Here is an 18,824-nt window from a genome sequence, read left to right on the forward strand (position 1 = left end):
GCAGGGAGGGGATCTGACTCTGTAGGTCTGGCGAGCTTCTGTGTTCTCGTGAAAATAATTGTTGGTCAGATGTAAATCTGAAGTGAGAGTTGGTTTTTGTCAACTAAAATGGATGACATTTCAAGTCTCACACACTATGTGAGACACATATTTACACTCCAGGATTTGAACTTACTACTTTAGAAGTGACTGTGCCAACAGAGGGAAAGCATTCTTGCCCTTAGCATTCTGTCTGTATCAGACACTACAGGGACTGGCTGCCTGGACAGACACGTCCAAGGAGATAGACATTGTAATGGAGGAAAACTGAGGTAAGAAATATCCTGGGGAGAGTGATTTGTGGTGGTGCCTTTAGCCAGGAATATCTGTTGTCATTAAGGCAAGCAGCCTTGAGCCTGCTAAAACTTGTCACTACCACAGGGCATCTCTGCTCTTATAACTGCTCCAGGTCCTTCTGAGACGAAGGCCTCTCTTTAAAAAAGAAAAAGAAACAGTTTATTGAGTAATGTTGCTCAACCTGTGTGTTGTGACCCCTTCTAGGAGAGTGTATGTCAGATACATTGCATATCAGATACTTAGCATGCTATGACATAAAAGAGTAGCAATATTAGTTATGAAGTAGTAATGGAATAATTTTGTGATGGGGGTCACCACAGCATGAAGAGCTGTATTAAAGGGTTACATCATTAGGAGGGATTTGAACCACTGCCATAGAAGCTGACAGATGGGAGCAGACTCCTCAGATGAGTAGAGACCCATGCAAGTGATACTGTGTCCCACCCTAGAACCCAGAGGCAGAATCTACCCCAGGAGTCTGTGGGTCACCTTGTCTTAAATTCTCCCAGGGTCAAGAATAGCATTGATCATCCCAGCAGAGTCAGCTTGCACAGCCCACATCAGGCCCATGGCTTCCCTGTACAGAGAAGGATGTGGGTCTAAGTGACAGACAGTGAGACTGAGGGGACCCTGACACTCATTTGCTTTGAGCTGTGGTTTCTTCACCTGTAAAACGGACGTGTTTCTGCTGAATTGGGTTGTTGTGGAGATTAACAGAACATACAACCTGCTCAGTGTCTGCCTGGCATGGACCCTGCTGGTTAAATGGAAGCTGTCGATGGTGATGCATTTAAAAGTAGAATCTCTAGCCCGATAGTGTTAGATGCCAGGCGCCATACAGGTGTAAGCATTTTGTGATTCTAAGACAGCCTCACATTAAAACAGAAGACTCTTATTTTAAAACTTTTAAAAAATGAATCAAGTATAAAATACCAATATGAAATAATCATAATCAGAATTGAGCTAATTCCTGTGAAGTCATTTAGTTTTTCATTTTCTGCTTCTATTTTCAAGGCATCTAGAGTAGCACTATCTGAGATCCTAAGGCCTTCTATTATGGTGCTACCCATTCATTCCTCTCTCCTTGAGGACTTCTCAGGTGACTTAAGAAAACCTGATTTCCTTTCAGATTGTCCCCAGCTGCTGTGATCTCTCTGTCCATGGCCCTTGCCAAAAGCTGCAGAGCCAATGTGTTGTTTTACAACACAAAATTCCAGACATTAATTTTTACCAATGAAGTTTCAGGAGCCAGATACAGAAGTCAACTCCCAACTGTCCTTCCTAATTCACTGACCTCCCAGAAGAGCATTCTTCTTCCCTCTGCACACTTTCTAAAAATGCTTCAACTCAAAGATTTTCCATTGGTTTAGTCATCTTCATTTCCTTTCAAGTTGTGCCTTGATCTGCTCTGAACCTAAGTGCAGTTTTAGCTTTGCAATAAAGGTGTGTGGTAGGCTAGCCTTACCAAAGTAAAGTCCATGTTTACATCAAACAAACAACCCTTGTGTTAAATGCCTGTGCCATGGCGATGCTATACCACACAATAGTTTATCAGTAAATAATACATTCTTGGAGATCACAGTGTGATCAAATATTTTGTAACATAATTAGTAATTTTCAGTCTATTATATAAATTAAGTTCTTTGACGAGGATTCTGTTGATATTTGTCATATCTGAGTGCATCATCATAGGAAACCCAAGGAACATCAAACCTGGGCTTTTGAAACGGTTGCACATGGCCAACTGGGAACCAAAACCACCCAGGAGACTACTGATACTTAACACACATAAATTAACCTACCTATTTTCATATAGTTTATGTCAAGAAGTCACCATTCCTGACCATGTCTCATTATCCAACCTGCTACTAAATGGAAGAGTTGGCATCAAGGAGGTCACCAACAAAGCACAAAACACCCATCTCAGATAAACATGTATGGTTTATTGAATCCAAAACATCCATGAATTTCAGGACACCATTAAAAGTCCAAATCTAAGGATAATAAATATAGAACCGAATTAAGATTTCCAGTTCATAGGTCCAGTAAACATCTTCAACAAATTATAGCAGAAAACTTCCATAAGGTAAGGAAGAAAATGCCATAACTGTACAAGAGGCCTACAGAAGGCTAAATGAATTGTACCAGAAAAAACTCTGCCATTCACATAATAATTAAAACACTAAAAACACAGATCAAAGAAAGAACTTTAAAAGGGGTAAGGTATAAATAACCAGTAATAAATAATTCAGACCTATCTGAATTACACCAGAATTCTCAACAGAGACTCCAAAAGCCAGAAAAATTTGGGCAGATGGAATGCAGACCCAGGCTCCTATACCCAGCATAATTCTCAATCACCATAAATGGAGAAACCAAGATATTTCACAACAAAACCAAATTTAAACAATATTTTTCTTTAAGAGAGCACAACAGAGGAAAATACGAGGAAAACCCCAAGAAAATGAGCTAAACTATACACAAGAAAAACCAAGAAATTAATCAACTCAATAATTTCAAAAAAGGGAAGCAAACAAACATGATTTCACCTATAACCAGAAAAAGAGGAGAAAGCAGAAACCATTTGTCTTTAATATCTAACCAGATCCTCTGTCACCAGTCCCGCAGCTCCTAGGGACCAAACTGCCAGCCAAAGTATATGCAAGGATGGCTCTATGGTTCTAGGTAACTGTGTAGAAGAGGACTGACTTAAGTGGCATCATGTGGTGGGAGGCCATTGACTACCCTGAGGCCTGTTGCCCACCGAAGGGAGGTCCTAGAGGTGTGAGGTGGGAATGGATATGTGTGGGTGGGGGAGCACTGTCACATAGGCAAAGCTGAGCAGAAATGGGATGTAAGATATGATGAGGGGAGTGTGGAAAGTGGGACAACGTTTGAAATATACATAAATAAAATAACAAATGATTAAAAAATAGCCGAAAATAAAATAAAGTAAAGGGTAAAAGAAAAATTAAAACAAAACAAAGCAAAAGAAATCGATGTGGTGGATTGGCCTAATTCTGCTTGTATTTTAATGCTAATTTGTAGAACTCAAGACCGGTTAACCCCAAAAAACTGACCCTGCTTCCAGTTAACTGTGATTATAAAGAAGCCAACAGCCAACAGCTGCACCCCAGAGAGATGGGGGAGGTGAGCTTTGAGGGCTTTGCTAGAGAGGATCATGAGGAGGGAAGAAGGAGGAAGAAGCTGCCAGAGAATAAAGGAAGAACATGTGTGATGGAGAGGAGAGAGGAAGAGGACAGCAGCCATGGTTAAGGGAGAGGAGAGCCTGGTCCTGAGGGCTGTACAAGTGGAACAAAGAGAAGCCAAGATGCTACACAGTCAGTAAGAGCAGCTCTCAGGCGAGCAGAGATCAGCAGAGACCCCAGACCAACAAGCTACGCAAGCATAACTCCATCCAAACTCCCTCTCAATATCCCTTGTCCTCCATGGGTCTGGCCTCAGCCTGTGTCGTGCTTCAGCACATGTGTCTGTCTCAGCTGACATCACTCTGCCCATCAGCCCGAGGCCAAGGAAACAGCGAGAAACCACAGCAGCCCACCAGAAGGGTTTTTGCTGTGGTTCTATGAAGTCCCAACAAATGCAGCTCAACTACAGAATGCAAGGCAGACCAATGCATGTTTGTCCTTAGTGCAGAACCCTTCAAGTGTCCTTTCACATGCGTGCTTTAGCAGAACATCCTTTTACCTGTGTCTGCCTCAGTGAAACATTCCTTCACACATCTGCCTTAGCCTTTCACCTGTGTCCACTTCAGAGAACCACTCCTTCAGGTGTAGAATTTCTCTAGATTAGCAAACCTCATACAGAACATTCAGAACAAAACAAGGTGTGTGGTCAGCATGTCCTTGAGCCATCTCCCTTCTCCTCCTCAGTGACGGCAGGCGTGTTACAGCAACAATATGAAATGGCTGGCAGACATGGAACAAAATGGCAAAGCTATTCTGGGGGATGTCAGACCATACCAGCCAGCAGCTCAACTGAATTTTAAAGTTTTGATGTTACAAGTGAATATACTTGACCTTCAAACGCTGAGAGAGCCCATTATAATATGAACTATATAAACTAGGCCAAGACCGCCTCTAGGGCAAAGGCCCTCAGCCTGTGGGTCGTGACCCACACAGGGTCTCCTATCAGATAGTTTACACTACAATAAAGATTCATTACAGTAGCAAATTTACAGTTGTGAAGTAGCGACAAAATAATTTTGTAGTTGGGATCCGCACAGCATGAGGAACTGTTCTAAAGGGTTGAGGCCATAGGAAGGTTGAGAAACACTGCTCTAGGAAATTATGTTTTCTTTCTCTTTCATATTTTTCAGACAGAATCTCAAACTGTAGCTGAGATTGGCTTGGCTTGGAACAAGTGTGTAGTTCATGCTGGCATCAGACTTATGGCAATTCTCCTGCTTCAGCCTCCTACTCAGGAGCCTACCAGGGTGAGATCACAACCACGGGTAATGTGATTGGTGTTCTTGGTTGTCAACTTGAGTGTACCTGGAATTAACTAATGCCAAATGGCTTGACGCCCTGTGAGGGGGAGATCTCTCTCTCTCTCTCTCCCTCTCTCTCTCTCTCTCTCTCTCTCTCTCTCTCTCTCTCTCCTTCCTTCTTTCTGTTTTCCTCTCTTCAACCCCCTCCTCTTGGTCCTCCTCCTCTTCTTTGGTTTTTTTGAGACAGGGTTTCCCTGTGTAGCTCTGGCTGTCCTGAATTCATTTTGTAGACCAGGCTGGCCTTGAACTCAGAGATCCACCTGCCTCTACCTCCTGGATGCTGAGGCTAAAGGCATAAGCACCATTGGATTTTTTTTCTTCATTAAATTTTCTGAAGCAAGAAGACCTACTTGTAATCCAAATCTTGGAGATCAGAAGATAAATCTTTATTTTTTTTTCTTTTTTAAAGCATTTTTATTGGTTATTTTTTATTTACATTTCAAATGTTAACCCCTTTCCCAGTTTCCCATCCAAATACCCCTTATCCCATCCCCCTCCCACTTCTTGCACAAGGATGTTCCCCACACCAACTACACACTCCTTCCCACCTCCCCATCCTGACATTCCCCTACACTGGGGCGTTCAGCCTTGGCAGGACCAAGAGATTCTCTTCCCATTGGTGCCCAACAAGGCCATCTTCTGCTACATATGCAGCTGGAGTCTTGGGTCTATCCATATGTACTCTTTGGGTAGTGGTTTAGTCTACCGAAAGCTCTGGTTGGTTGGCATTGTTGTTCTTTTTTTTTTTTTTTTAATAACTTGAGTATTTCTTATATACATTTCGAGTGTTATTCCCTTTCCAGGTTTCCGGGCAAACATCCCCCTCCCCCCTCCCCTTCCTTATGGGTGTTCCCCTCCCAACCCTCCCCCAATTGCCGCCCTCCCCCCATAGACTAGTTCACTGGGGGTTCAGTCTAAGCAGGACCCAGGGCTTCCCCTTCCACTGGTGCTCTTACTAGGATATTCATTGCTACCTATGGGGTCAGAGTCCAGGGTCAGTCCATGTATAGTCTTTAGGTAGTGGCTTAGTCCCTGGAAGCTCTGGTTGCTTGGCATTGTTGTACTTTTGGGGTCTCGAGCCCCTTCAAGCTCTTCCAGTTCTTTCTCTGATTCCTTCAATAGGGGACCTATTCTCAGTTCAGTGGTTTGCTGCTGGCATTCGCCTCTGTATTTGCTGTATTCTGGCTGTGTCTCTCAGGAGCGATCTACATCCGGCTCCTGTTGGTCTGCACTTCTTTGCTTCATCCATCTTGTCTAATTGGGTGGCTGTATATGTATGGGCCACATGTGGGGCAGGCTCTGAATGGGTGTTCCTTAAGTCTCTGTTTTAATCTTTGCCTCTCCCTTCCCTGCCAAGGGTATTCTTTTTCCTCATTTAAAGAAGGAGTGAAGCATTCACATTTTGATCATCCGTCTTGAGTTTCATTTGTTCTAGGGATCTAGGGTAATTCAAGCATTTGGGCTAATAGCCACTTATCAATGAGTGCATACCATGTATGTCTTTCTGTGATTGGGTTAGCTCACTCAGGATGATATTTTCCAGTTCCAACCATTTGCCTACGAATTTCATAAACTCGTTGTTTTTGATAGCTGAGTAATATTCCATTGTGTAGATGTACCACATTTTCTGTATCCATTCCTCTGTTGAAGGGCATCTGGGTTCTTTCCAGCTTCTGGCTATTATAAATAAGGCTGCGATGAACATAGTGGAGCACGTGTCTCTTTTATATGTTGAGGCATCTTTTGGGTATATGCCCAAGAGAGGTATACCTGGATCCTCAGGCAGTTCAATGTCCAATTTTCTGAGGAACCTCCAGACTGATTTCCAGAATGATTGTACCAGTCTGCAATCCCACCAACAATGGAGGAGTGTTCCTCTTTCTCCACATCCTCGCCAGCATCTGCTGTCACCTGAGTTTTTGATCTTAGCCAATCGCACTGGTGTGAGGTGAAATCTCAGGGTTGTTTTGATTTGCATTTCCCTTATGACTAAAGATGTTGAACATTTCTTTAGGTGTTTCTCAGCCATTCGGCATTCCTCAGCTGTGAATTCTTTGTTTAGCTCTGAACCCCATTTTTTAATAGGGTTATTTGTTTCCCTGCGGTCTAACTTCTTGAGTTCTTTGTATATTTTGGATATAAGGCCTCTATCTGTTGTAGGATTGGTAAAGATCTTTTCCCAATCTGTTGGTTGCCGTTTTGTCCTAACCACAGTGTCCTTTGCCTTACAGAAGCTTTGCAGTTTTATGAGATCCCATTTGTCGATTCTTGATCTTAGGGCATAAGCCATTGGTGTTTTGTTCAGGAAATTTTTTCCAGTGCCCATGTGTTCCAGATGTTTCCCTAGTATTTCTTCTATTAGTTTGAGTGTGTCTGGTTTGATGTGGAGGTCCTTGATCCACTTGGACTTAAGCTTTGTACAGGGTGATAAGCATGGATCGATCTGCATTCTTCTACATGTTGCCCTCCAGTTGAACAAGCACCATTTGCTGAAAATGCTATCTTTTTTCCATTGGATGGTTTTGGCTCCTTTGTCAAAAATCAAGTGACCATAGGTGTGTGGGTTCATTCAGAAGATAAATCTTTAATTCAGATCTTTTGAGATGGAAAGGCCCATCTCTAATCTGGACCACACCTTCTTTTTTCTTTTTATTTTTTTCATCTTTATTAACTTGAGTATTTCTTATTTACATTTTGATTGTTATTCCCCTTCCCGATTTCCAGGCCAACATCCCTCAACCCTCTCCCTCCCCTTCAATTTGGGTGTTCCCCTCCCCATCCTTCCCCCATTAGCGCCCTCCCCCCAACAATCACGTTCACTGGGGGTTCAGTCTTGGCAGGACCAAGGGTTTCCCCTTCTACTGGTGCTCTTACTAGGCTATTCATTGCTACGTATGCAGTTGGAGTCCAGCGTCAGTCCATGTATTGTCTTTGGGCAGTGGCTTAGTCCCTGGAAGCTCTGGTTGGTTGGAATTGTTGTTCATATGCGGTCTTAATCCCCTTCAAGCTCTTCCAGTCCTTTCTCTGATTACTTCAACGGAGGCCCCGTTCTCAGTTCAGTGGTTTAATGATGGCATTCGGCTACGTATTTTCCGTATTCTGGCTGTGTCTCTCAGGAGAGATCTACATCCAGTTCCTGTCGGCTTGCACTTCTTTGCTTCATCCATCCTATCTAATATCTGTATAGGTATGGGCCACATGTGGGGCAGGCTCTGAATGGGTGTTCCTTCTGCCTCTGTTCTAAACTTTGCCTCCCTATTCCCTGCCAAGGGTATTCTTGTTCCCCTTTTAAAGAAGGAGTGAAGCATCTGCATTTTGGTCATCCTTCTTGATTTTCATGTGTTCTGTGCATCTAGGGCAATTCGAGCATTTGGTCTAATATCCACTTATCAATGAGTGCATACCATGTGTGTTTTTCTGTGATTGGGTTATCTCACTCAGGATGATATTTTCCAGTTCCATCCATTTGCCTATGAATTTCATAAAGTCATTGGTTTTGATAGCTGAGTAATATTCCATTGTGTAGATGTACCACATTTTCTGTATCCATTCCTCTGTTGAAGGGCATCTGGGTTCTTTCCAGCTTCTAGCTATTATAAATAAGGCTGCAATGAACATAGTGGAGCATGTGTCTTTGTTATATGTTGGGGCATCTTTTGGGTATATGCCCAAGAGAGGTATAGCTGGATCCTCAGGTAGTTCAATGTCCAATTTTCTGAGGAACCTCCAGACTGATTTCCAGAACGGTTGTACCAGTCTGCAATCCCACCAACAATGGAGGAGTGTTCCTCTTTCTCTACATCCTCGCCAGCATTTGCTGTCACCTGAGTTTTTGATCTTAGCCATTCTCACTGGTGTGAGGTGAAATCTCAGGGTTGTTTTGATTTGCATTTCTCTTATGACTAAAGATGTTGAGCATTTCTTTCGGTGTTTCTCAGCCATTCGGCATTCCTCAGCTGTGAATTCTTTGTTTAGCTCTGATCCCCATTTTATAAATAGTGTTATTTGTCTCCCTGAGGTCTAACTTCTTGATTTCTTTGTATATTTTGGATATAAGCCCTCTATCTGTTGTAGGATTGGCAAAGATCTTTACCCAATCTGTAGGTTGTTGTTTGGACCACACCTTCTGCCGGCTCATATCAAGGACATGGAAGAAGGAAGTTTGCTTTATTAATTCGCCTACTTCTTCAGGAGTACTGCATGTACTGAAGACCAGCTGAAATATCCAGCCTTATGGACAAAACTGTTGGGGTCCAGATGTTTCCCCATAAACCACACAAACTCTGACCTCACTTAGACAGGGATGGTTTATTGAATGCCCACCCTAAGACTGATCATCAGAGACGTAGCTGAGAATTTGTCAGGCTAGGACTCTGGACATTTTTCTATGTCAGTTTATAAAGAGTAAAATGTGAGCTCATAGGCAGGTGCTGGAAGGGCTGTCTGGTTGTCAGCCCGGACTCAAGCCATTTTAGACAACAAAGGTTCATACTGACTTTTTATCTGTTTAAAGATTTATTTATTTACATATAAGTACACTGTAGCTGTCTACAGACACACCAGAAGAGGGCATCAGGTCTCATTACAGATGGCTGTGAGCCACCACGTGGTTGCTGGGATTTGAACTCAGGACCTCTGGAAGAGCAGTCAGTGCTCTTAACCATGGATCCATCTCTGCAGCCCTCATATTGACCTTTAATTTTATTGGTCCTACATGAAGCTTATACTTATGAAATTTAAGATTAAGAAACCTCACAACATAAAGAACTTGCTCCCAGTGGTTCGGGAATGGGTGGGTGGGGGAGCACCCTCGAGGAGGTTGGGGAAGGGGGTGGAATGCAGGGTTATTGTAGGGGAAACTGGAATGGGGTTAACATTTCAAATCCAAATAAACAAAATAACCAATAAAAAAAACATACACAAGTTATGTGATCATTCCTGACCCTGCTCTGAGTTAAATTATTTTCAGACAACCATGACAGGCAGACATATTACAGCAAGAATATGAACTATCTGGCAGGCATGGAACAAAATGGCTACAGCTATGCTAGGGGGATTGGCTTCAACAGGGGCAACTACTGCATTTTGGACCTTCCATTCCTTGTTGAATTAGCTGTACCACAGCCTATACACCATTCTAATAAATTTTCTTTCTCTATATACAGTCATTGTAGGAGGGATGATTGGTTATGCATTGTTAAATGCAATGCTGATCACGAAACCCCATCACTTCCACAGCAATATGCAAGTGTAAGTAAGTTACTGAACAATTGAACAGAAATTAAAATTTACTGCATTTATTGCGTGTGTCAGCAGGCATAGGGAACACCTGGCTGCTTACATCTCTTGGTCTCTATAGAGTAGTGGGAGAACTGAGACCCACTGAGGAGGTCTCTTAAGCGAAGACCAAACTCCTTGCAGTGACACTGGATTCCAGGCTTATTGTCCTGTTTAGGCCTCACTGTGGTCTATGTACACTCTATACATTCTCCCCATGCAGGTTCACATGGACTGAACTCAGAAAGCTGGGGTTGGCAGAAAGATGCATGGTTAAATAGCCCACCAGGTTCACATTGTATCAGCTTGATTTAATCTAAGGACAAAGAAGTGGAGTTTCTCTGATGGCTTTCTTCTAAACCCTTGAAAGGATCACTGGGGTGTGGCCTCAGTACTTCATACTTCTTGCTGTGTCAGCGAAACTCAAGGAAGCTTGAGATTGCCATAGGCACAGTATTATGCTAGATATACTGAGTAGATGATACTAAGATGTTCAGATGGTCATACCCATTTGCATGAGTTCTTAATGTGCACCTAAGGAAAGAGAGATCAAGGTCTTCAGAATAGGAAGATCATTTCCAGTTCTTTTCTACAATTCCAGTCTGAAAGACTGGTAGGGAGAGAATGGTAGATAATCAAGAATTCATAGATGATGCTTTGAAGGAAGTGTGGGTTTCTGTGCTGGTTTAGACAGGGTCTCAAGTATCCCATGTTGCCCTCTTCCTAGCTGGCCAGGTTCCCTTTGAGCTCAGATAAACCTGCTTCTACTTTCCAGTAGACAGTCTTACAAGAGTGGCCTCCAGGGACTGTGAGGACAGCATTAGCCTTTGACAGTTGAGGTGTGTAACCCACAACTATAGTTTTAGCCACTTTATTCCATGTCTACCAGCTATTTCAGATTGTTGCTGTCTATGCCTGACAATCACGGACACAGAAAAATAACCAGATAGAGAGCAAGGACATGGTGATCACATCCTTTCCTGTTCTGTATGTTCTGGATGAGGCTTGTTAAAATTCCAATATTGCAGAAAGCTTTATATAGGACCCATCACCTTAAGCATCACTGTGCACTGTTCTATCTAAAATGGCCTAATCAGAACTGACCACCAGATGACACTTCCTTCAATCCTCATATGAGAAGCTTGAGCTTTTTGTTTTGACTTTTTTCTTTCTTTCTTATTTTTTGCTGTATAAGTTGAGAGGAAGATATTTGGGGCCATGGATCTGCCCCCAAAATCTGGGGTATGGATCTGATCAATCAGTGTTAGTGTGTGCACTCAATACAGTATCCATTTTTTTACTGTGACAGATGCTTTTGTGTTTGTGGGGAAGCCCATGACCCAGAGCACAAGTGCTGGGTCCTTGCTCTATCCACGTAGTGATGTGTATAGCCTCGTCCTACACCTTTATCTGCACCCCCTATATCTCTTGACTATTTTATTTTTCTGATAGAAGCTCAGCTTCTGATAGAAGGCCTGTCAGCAGTGCTCCTTTGGCGACATTGGCGCAGAGATGAGAACCCCACAAGCAGCATGAGGTTCCCTTCATTGGTGGGTCCAATATTGCACTTTTGTCTGCCAACTGGTCTCCACACTGTTCCTAGCACCATAAAGACTTCAACTCTTTCAACTAAGGAATTTTCTGGCAATTGTCGATTGCTAAGCACATGACTTCATGAGTGTTCCCCTAACACACACCCATGTTGTAACCTACCATGCAGACTATTTCTTGATGTGATATAAAGCACCTGTACAGAATGAGACAAGAGAACTTTTGACTACATATTCAATCTGGTGTGAAATCTCAGGAAGGTTTAATGGCTAACATTGGTGAATGAGGACAATTTGAGTTAGGATGAGACATTTTGGGGCAAGATATGGAAGGAAACATTCATTTAGATGCATAGGAATTACTAAGGTTTTTATAATCAAGCCTTGAAGAAAGTTTGGCTTTGGAAGCAGGAGATGCTCAGTGGCTCTGCCCCAGGAAAGTCTCCTGGAAAGGGCCCCTCTGCTTATGCTCAGTACAGGGAGAACATTAGCAGGGAGGCAAAGTCTGCACCCCATGACATCAGCTGTCCCTTCTTGGACATTCTATTGTCTCCTAGAGAGTTCTGGCATCCTCTGTGATGTCACCAGTGTTGTAGTGACAACCAGTGCCCTAGTTTCTCTCAGTCTGAGTCTGGCGGTTACAAGCTAAGACATGTTTTCCCGTCTTCGCAAGCGTTTTGGGAGGGGAAATGTCAATTCTGGAGAGACTAAAGTGAAGGAGTCTAGCCTTTCGCCTCAAAGTAATGATGGACAAAGACAGCACTTCTGGGGAATGATGAGTAAGTTCTGGGCAGTGTATTTTGAGCTTCCTGCCAAGGGGGCTGCAGGCTTACATTGACCTTTCTAGCAATGGGCCACAACAACTGGAGCATCTGAAAAGGAATTGAATTTCCATGAATATCACAATTCCTGAAAGTCAGGATTTCAGAACTTTAGTTTCCCCATCTCCACTGGGAGGATATGGTAAGGCCAATGCTATTATTCTGTGAACTTCTGGTCTTTAATTTTACAGTGCATTTGTTATGTTACATTGATATAATAACACCATCAGGAGTCATGGAGGGTCCACCTTTTCTGAGTTTAGACAGGGCAGCAATGTACTTCACTATCATTGCTTCTTTAAATACAGTGGATATCTGACAGTAGGAACAGGGGGAGAATTGTGCTCCAGGCAATAACCTTATGTTCTTAGACCTCCTCTGATTTCTTCTAACTGGCAGGGTCATCGTTAGCTTTGTATATTAGAGGTTGTGTGTTACAAACATGTTTCTAAAATACCAAAAGTATTTGGAATATGTGGACCAAGATTCATCCTGTAACCTATTGGAACTTCTTGGGCATTTGGTATTTCAAATAGGGGAACTGATAAGTCTGTTGACCATGTCCTCCATGGAAATGTGTTTTTAATCCAAATTTGTTGGCCTAGAGTATCAGGGTAGGACATCTGAGTGTCTCCAATCACTCAGGTTTTGTGGATGGTGAATTTATCATCTGAGTTCTGAACCCACAGGGGTGAGGGTCCTGAAACCAAGCTGTACCCGGTTCAGCTGATGATAATCCTGGAGAAGCCATCTCCGTGGTCCATGTAAGCACCTGATGTCCGGAATAGGGAACACCTGGCTGCTTACATCTCTTGGTCTCTATAGAGTAGTGGGAGAACTGAGATCCACTGAGGAGGCCTCTTAAGCATAGACCAATCGCCTAGCAGTGCAACTGGGTTCCAGGTTTGTTCTCCTGTTTAGGCCTCACTGTGGTGTATGTACACTCTATGCATTCTCCCCATGCAGGTTCCCTTGTGTTCTTCTACCTACAGACGCTGGGAGAGAAACATCTTCCCCTGAAACTGCCTTAAGCGAGAAGCAGGCCAAGAAGGAAAAGGAGAGGCTGATTAAAGAGCTGCAGCTCATTACCGAGGAGAGAAATGACCTGAGAGATCGCCTGAGGTTTCTGACAGAGAGATCCATGAAGAACAGGTATGAATCGCTCCAAATGCTCTTGTTTCATTCCTGGGACTGCAAGGTCACCTTCATCTTATCCTATTAAGGTTTTGGGTTCTAGAAAGCTGTGCCTCCCTAACCACCCTGTGCTAAACCTCACCTCCCATATAGAGGAGATTCAGAACCTTGACCCTTCCTGAGGAGCGAGATGGAAAATGGACTCATCTGCTTCAATTTATTGAAAAGCAGAACTTGTGGTCTGAATGAAGAATTCGGGGATAAAGTCAGGGAGAGTGAGTGTCTAGTGTGCATTTGCAAAGCCCTTGACAGCTGGTGGCTTTGCAAGATTGTAATTGCAGTGAGTTTATGGTGAGTCTCTGTACTTGCTAGGCAGGGGACTGAGTGCTGGAAGATCCAGGCAGCAGCCTGAGGGGCCTGGTCCCAAACTGTTCATCTCAATGCTTGACTAGAAGGTCTCAGGCTCAGGCATGTTTGTTATTGTCTGTGTGTCTTGCACTCTGAGACAGCAATGGTGCATGCATTTCTCCTGGTTCTCACACTGCTCTCTGTTTCCATATTTCTCTTTCTCTTTCTCTGACTCTGTTTTTACATTTCTCTTTTTTGTGGGTATTTCTCAGTCTGTGAGTCTGTATGTGCTTACATCCAAATGCATATGGACAACTTTTATATGTTTATATTTCCCTCCACATTGGAATCTAGGGGTCTATGTCTTGGCCTGAGTATTTACCTGTAACACATTCATGGTGAAGTGAATGCTTTGTTCTGGGAGCCCCACTGTCAACAGCACAGTTCTTTGCCTATGTGACCACGATTGTCTGTTTATTTGTATTCCTTGTGCAGATTATAATTTTGTGTTGATATAAGGTCCGTTATCAAAACAGGAGAAAAGAAATCACAGGTTTCTGTGTGTGTTGGGGTCGGGGAGCATGGAGAGGTGTGGCCTAGGCTCTAGATAGCTTAACTGGCTTGACTGCAGATTTCCTCTTGATTGAACAAAGGGAGCCAGGGAGCCCTCCATCTGGATGCTGAGATTCTGGTGTCCTGGACGCAGAAAAACACGTTTCTGAAGCTGAAGAAGGTCCCAATATGTAGAATTCAGAAGGTGTCCTTCCAGGGCTGGTGTAGTAAAGGACCCACCCTGAGCTCATATATTCCTAAATGCTGATGATCATTGTATTCTATCATTTGGGGCCAGGCCACACTTCAGGCCAAATCCATATTATGAAGACCTGGAGAGAATGGAGGAGGCGGTCATGTCAATTCTGCACAACTTAGAGATGGAGAACACTGAAATCCATGAGAACAGCCATAAGCTGAAGAAGGAGATTACCTTCTCTAGGTAAGTCCTGGTCAGAAAGGCTATCACTTGTGGAATGGCCATTTCTGACTTTCTTTGTTCTGGATTGGACGGTCTTCAGCTCTGGTTCTATCTCTTGTGCTGTTTACACATCAGTGTTCCAGGGTCATTAGGACTCAGTTTTCAGTTCCATAAAAGACTGTTACTCATCCCAGGATTGTCTAGGCATCTTCAGAAGGCTCTAGATAGAACAGCACTGATTGAAGTCAGCAGGTTATTAGGCTGACCTGGACCTATGGTTTCATACCAGGTTTCACAAAACTCAGTGTGTGGACCACATGGTTAGCATGAGCTTCTCTTAGTTCTACTGACCTCCTTTGAGGGTGTTGGCCCACTACTAATTGATGTTGCCCCCATGCATTGGGCTTTCATGGATAGTTGTAGATCCGTGTTCTTTTTGAGAGATGCAGACACTAATTGGTGCTCGGGCCAAACAAACAAGTTATTCTTCCCGGAATTTACTCTTTGTGGTTTGTGCAGCAGGCTTATGTGTATCGAAATGAATTCTATTAAGTCTTCATGGGTATCTTGGTCCTGGTGGAGTTAGTGGCACTCGGGAGTGGGAATGGGAGAAAGGGGCAGCATGATCTTACTATGCAGACTGTATTTCCAGAAACCTGCTCAGCCAGCTCCTGATGGAGAACACATGTAGGAAGAAGTTGGTCCCACTGAAGCAGGAGAGCAAGGAGGTACATCTTGATTGTGCACTCAACCAGAAATATTTGGTTGACTTCAACAAGAAAGATAAAGACCAGCAACGTCCAGACCCAGCGTCATCTGGTAGGGATGAGCAGCTGTGTTAGCTTTAAAATATCTGATAAAGTTTGCCAATTTGATACATCTTTGCTCTCTCCTACCACCTTTCTAATTTACACTCACAACCAGCCAACCACCTCATGTAATGGAATTGTTCATTGCTCTGCCTATGCACAAGTATTCTGGGAAGCCAACCACTTTTCAGAAACTGAATTATTTTGCAAGTATATTTGTCTGCTCTTTTTGAAGCTGCAGTATAGAAATGGTGACAGATTAATAACATACCTCATTATTGCATATCCATATGATAGATTGGATGCTCTGTAGAGTTTTGAACAAGTTCTTGGTCCTTTGACAAATGACACTCTGTGGTCATGTGACTTCTTGTGTAGGAAGCACCTTTCTGGGATAAGAACCAAGTGCAAATGTCAAATTAGTACATGTCATTGGCTTTAACCTTGGTGACGTATGGACATCTCCTTTCTTCCTGCAACCCAATGAGGTTCCTTCCATTTCCCTGTTCTTGGTTTGCACTGGTATAAGTCTGGGTCCCATATTGGCAGCCCACATTACTTTGAGGTTCTCTGGAGATTTTGCCCTGCCCACAGAGTTAGCAACAATGATATCAGTTAAAAGGTCCATGTTGACTGTCCAATAGAACTGAGGTGGTAGAAGGCAGCCTTCTGACAGCTGGCTAGCATTTCCCCACCAAATCAGTGTCTGAAAAACTGCCTTCCTCTCCCAGGTCTCAGAAAGTGCAAGAGAGCTGGAATTGGACACACCCCAGTAAGAGAGCTTCCTGAAGAATAAGTTGCTTTCTCAGGAGTCCCTGATGACAAACATCCTGAATGGTAACAAATTTTTTGGATGAGTATTCTTCCTCAGAGTTAATTTGTCATTGCTTAGAGACCCTAAATTTATATACCACTAAGCCAGCCTGACTGATTGAGGTCTTACTTTCTTCTCAGAATACAGCACCTGAGAGACAACTTGTGGGACCTCCTTTCATTATGTGTGCACGAGGAGAAACAGCAATACATCTGTGCTTCTAAATGTTCGTTAAGAGTGTGCTATTTAGAAATATTTTTGTTATGATTTTAATTGAAATTTTCTTTTTGTTGTTTCATATTTATATGTTCTTGTTACTGTTTTTATCTTTTGAAAAATTTTTAATATTTTAATTTATTTGTTTTAATCCTGTTTTGTTGTAAAAATGAATTCCTTATGAATAAAAATTGAATTCTATCTCTTGACTCTTAAGACCATCATTCTTATTCAAGGGTTCTGTCCCCTCCTGTGGACTTAGAACTGACAGGTGGAGATGGATCTCTGCATGTTCCATGGATCCTGGGCTAATAAGTGAATTCAAAGTCACCAAGGGGTACCCAGTGTGACAGTGTCTTTTGTGTGGATAATGTGGCTGTTTCTCGGACACACACTTTATGAAGTAATCACTGACATGCTTTACCCAATTGTTAGGGTCCATGTGGTTCTTCTGAGAGAGCAGCAGATGCTCTACCCTGTGAGTCATCACCACAGCTCCTGCAGGTGCTTTTGTCCTTCCACATCATGTACTGTATTAGGTGGACAGGATCACCTCCAATCAAATAGAGAGATCTCAGGAGATGTGTATTCACAGGAAATTTACTGAGCTGTGCATGCTCAATGAGTTAGCTTGCCAGGCATCCCTACAGGGCTCTGGTGTTCCCACTGCTCATTGTGGGTCAGGATCATCCTCCAGCATCTGTGTTTTGTGGGGTGACCCACTGTCAATGTCTAGTGAATTGGGGGCCTTGGGTACAGTCGCATACCCCCAGGACACAGGGGGTGCACAGCAAAGGCAGGAACAACTGCACACAGTTGCAAGCTTTATTAATCCCTATATAGCTGGGAATATGAATAACAACAATTTTCATTTTGTCAAGATACCATAAGATCATTATTCCCAGGATACCAGGAACAACTGAGGGAAGACTAAACAAAGAAATACGAATAAACAAAGGCTTCTTCTCAAAATATTCATATAACAAATTACCTATCTTATTATAATCAAAATATACTCACCATTACCGAGAGAGCGTTAGAACCATTTCCACAGAAACAGGACACAGCAGAATATAGCTTAAGGCCAAGTGAGAAAAACATTTTCTTCTCCAGGGTGGAATTCCAGCCCCTACTTGTATCTGTCACCAGGCCTTTCTTGACCCTGCCTGGGAGCTGCATCTCTATGTCTTAACAATTCCTTCTTTTTTCTTTTGTTTTAAAAGAAACACTTTCCATAACATAGCAAAAGTCTTTGTAGGGGTTTAATCATGTAAAAATAAAGCAACATAATACATAATGTACATAAGATTATGGCAAAACTAGCTCCTTCCAAGCTATGGAATATCCTTTGAAGCCAAGCCTTGGGATCTAATCCTGTCAATTGATCAGCCAATAATTTAGCTATTTCCATAGGGGTAGTATCTTCTAGCTGTTTACCAAAAGACATTCGAGCATCGTATTTCAAGGCATTAATTACTTTTGTAGCACTTTCATTACCTTCCAAATAGGCTTGAATTAACTTCCAATCATGTTCTGTGTCATTATCCATATATTTATTAACACAAAAGTAGTAGGATTTCAATCATATCTTAAATCCTCATATTTTTCAATAAATAACATCTTTCGACTCAACCATTCTACTGTTTGTTTTGAAACATCTACTTGATGTTGAAGTCTAGTATCAGTTTTAGTTTGCTCTATCCATAACTCATGTGAATCTTTATGCCCGTCTTCAACAAAATGCTTTGTCTCAATAGATGTTTTTAATGCTATGCTGGAAATGGCTGCCAAAGTAGCAACAGAAATAAGGCTTAACATAGTAGCTACAAACTCCAATAATTCTTTTACTGTTCCTCAGCAGATTATTAAAAAATTCAATAATCATATAATTAAGAGGATCTTGAGACCAATGATGTCTCAAATTAACAGGCATTCATACATATATTTTTTGCTGAATATCATAATAGAATATTGATTTATATTAAACTGAATAGATGAATTAATACATGAATACTAATGACAGTTAGTACAAGCAA

General features: G+C 42.5%; 1 long non-coding RNA gene across 1 annotated transcript; it reads left to right on the forward strand.

The window, feature by feature from the left end:
* The first annotated feature begins 15,104 nt into the window (after positions 1-15,104).
* LOC134483253 (uncharacterized) lies at positions 15,105-16,983 on the forward strand. The gene is made up of 3 exons (XR_010060096.1): positions 15,105-15,768; positions 16,490-16,595; positions 16,713-16,983. It is a non-coding gene; the product is annotated as an uncharacterized LOC134483253 (long non-coding RNA).
* Positions 16,984-18,824: the final 1,841 nt, after the last annotated feature.

Source organism: Rattus norvegicus, chromosome 19 (genome assembly GCF_036323735.1).
Source record: "Rattus norvegicus strain BN/NHsdMcwi chromosome 19, GRCr8, whole genome shotgun sequence".
Taxonomy (NCBI): Eukaryota; Metazoa; Chordata; class Mammalia; order Rodentia; family Muridae; genus Rattus; species Rattus norvegicus.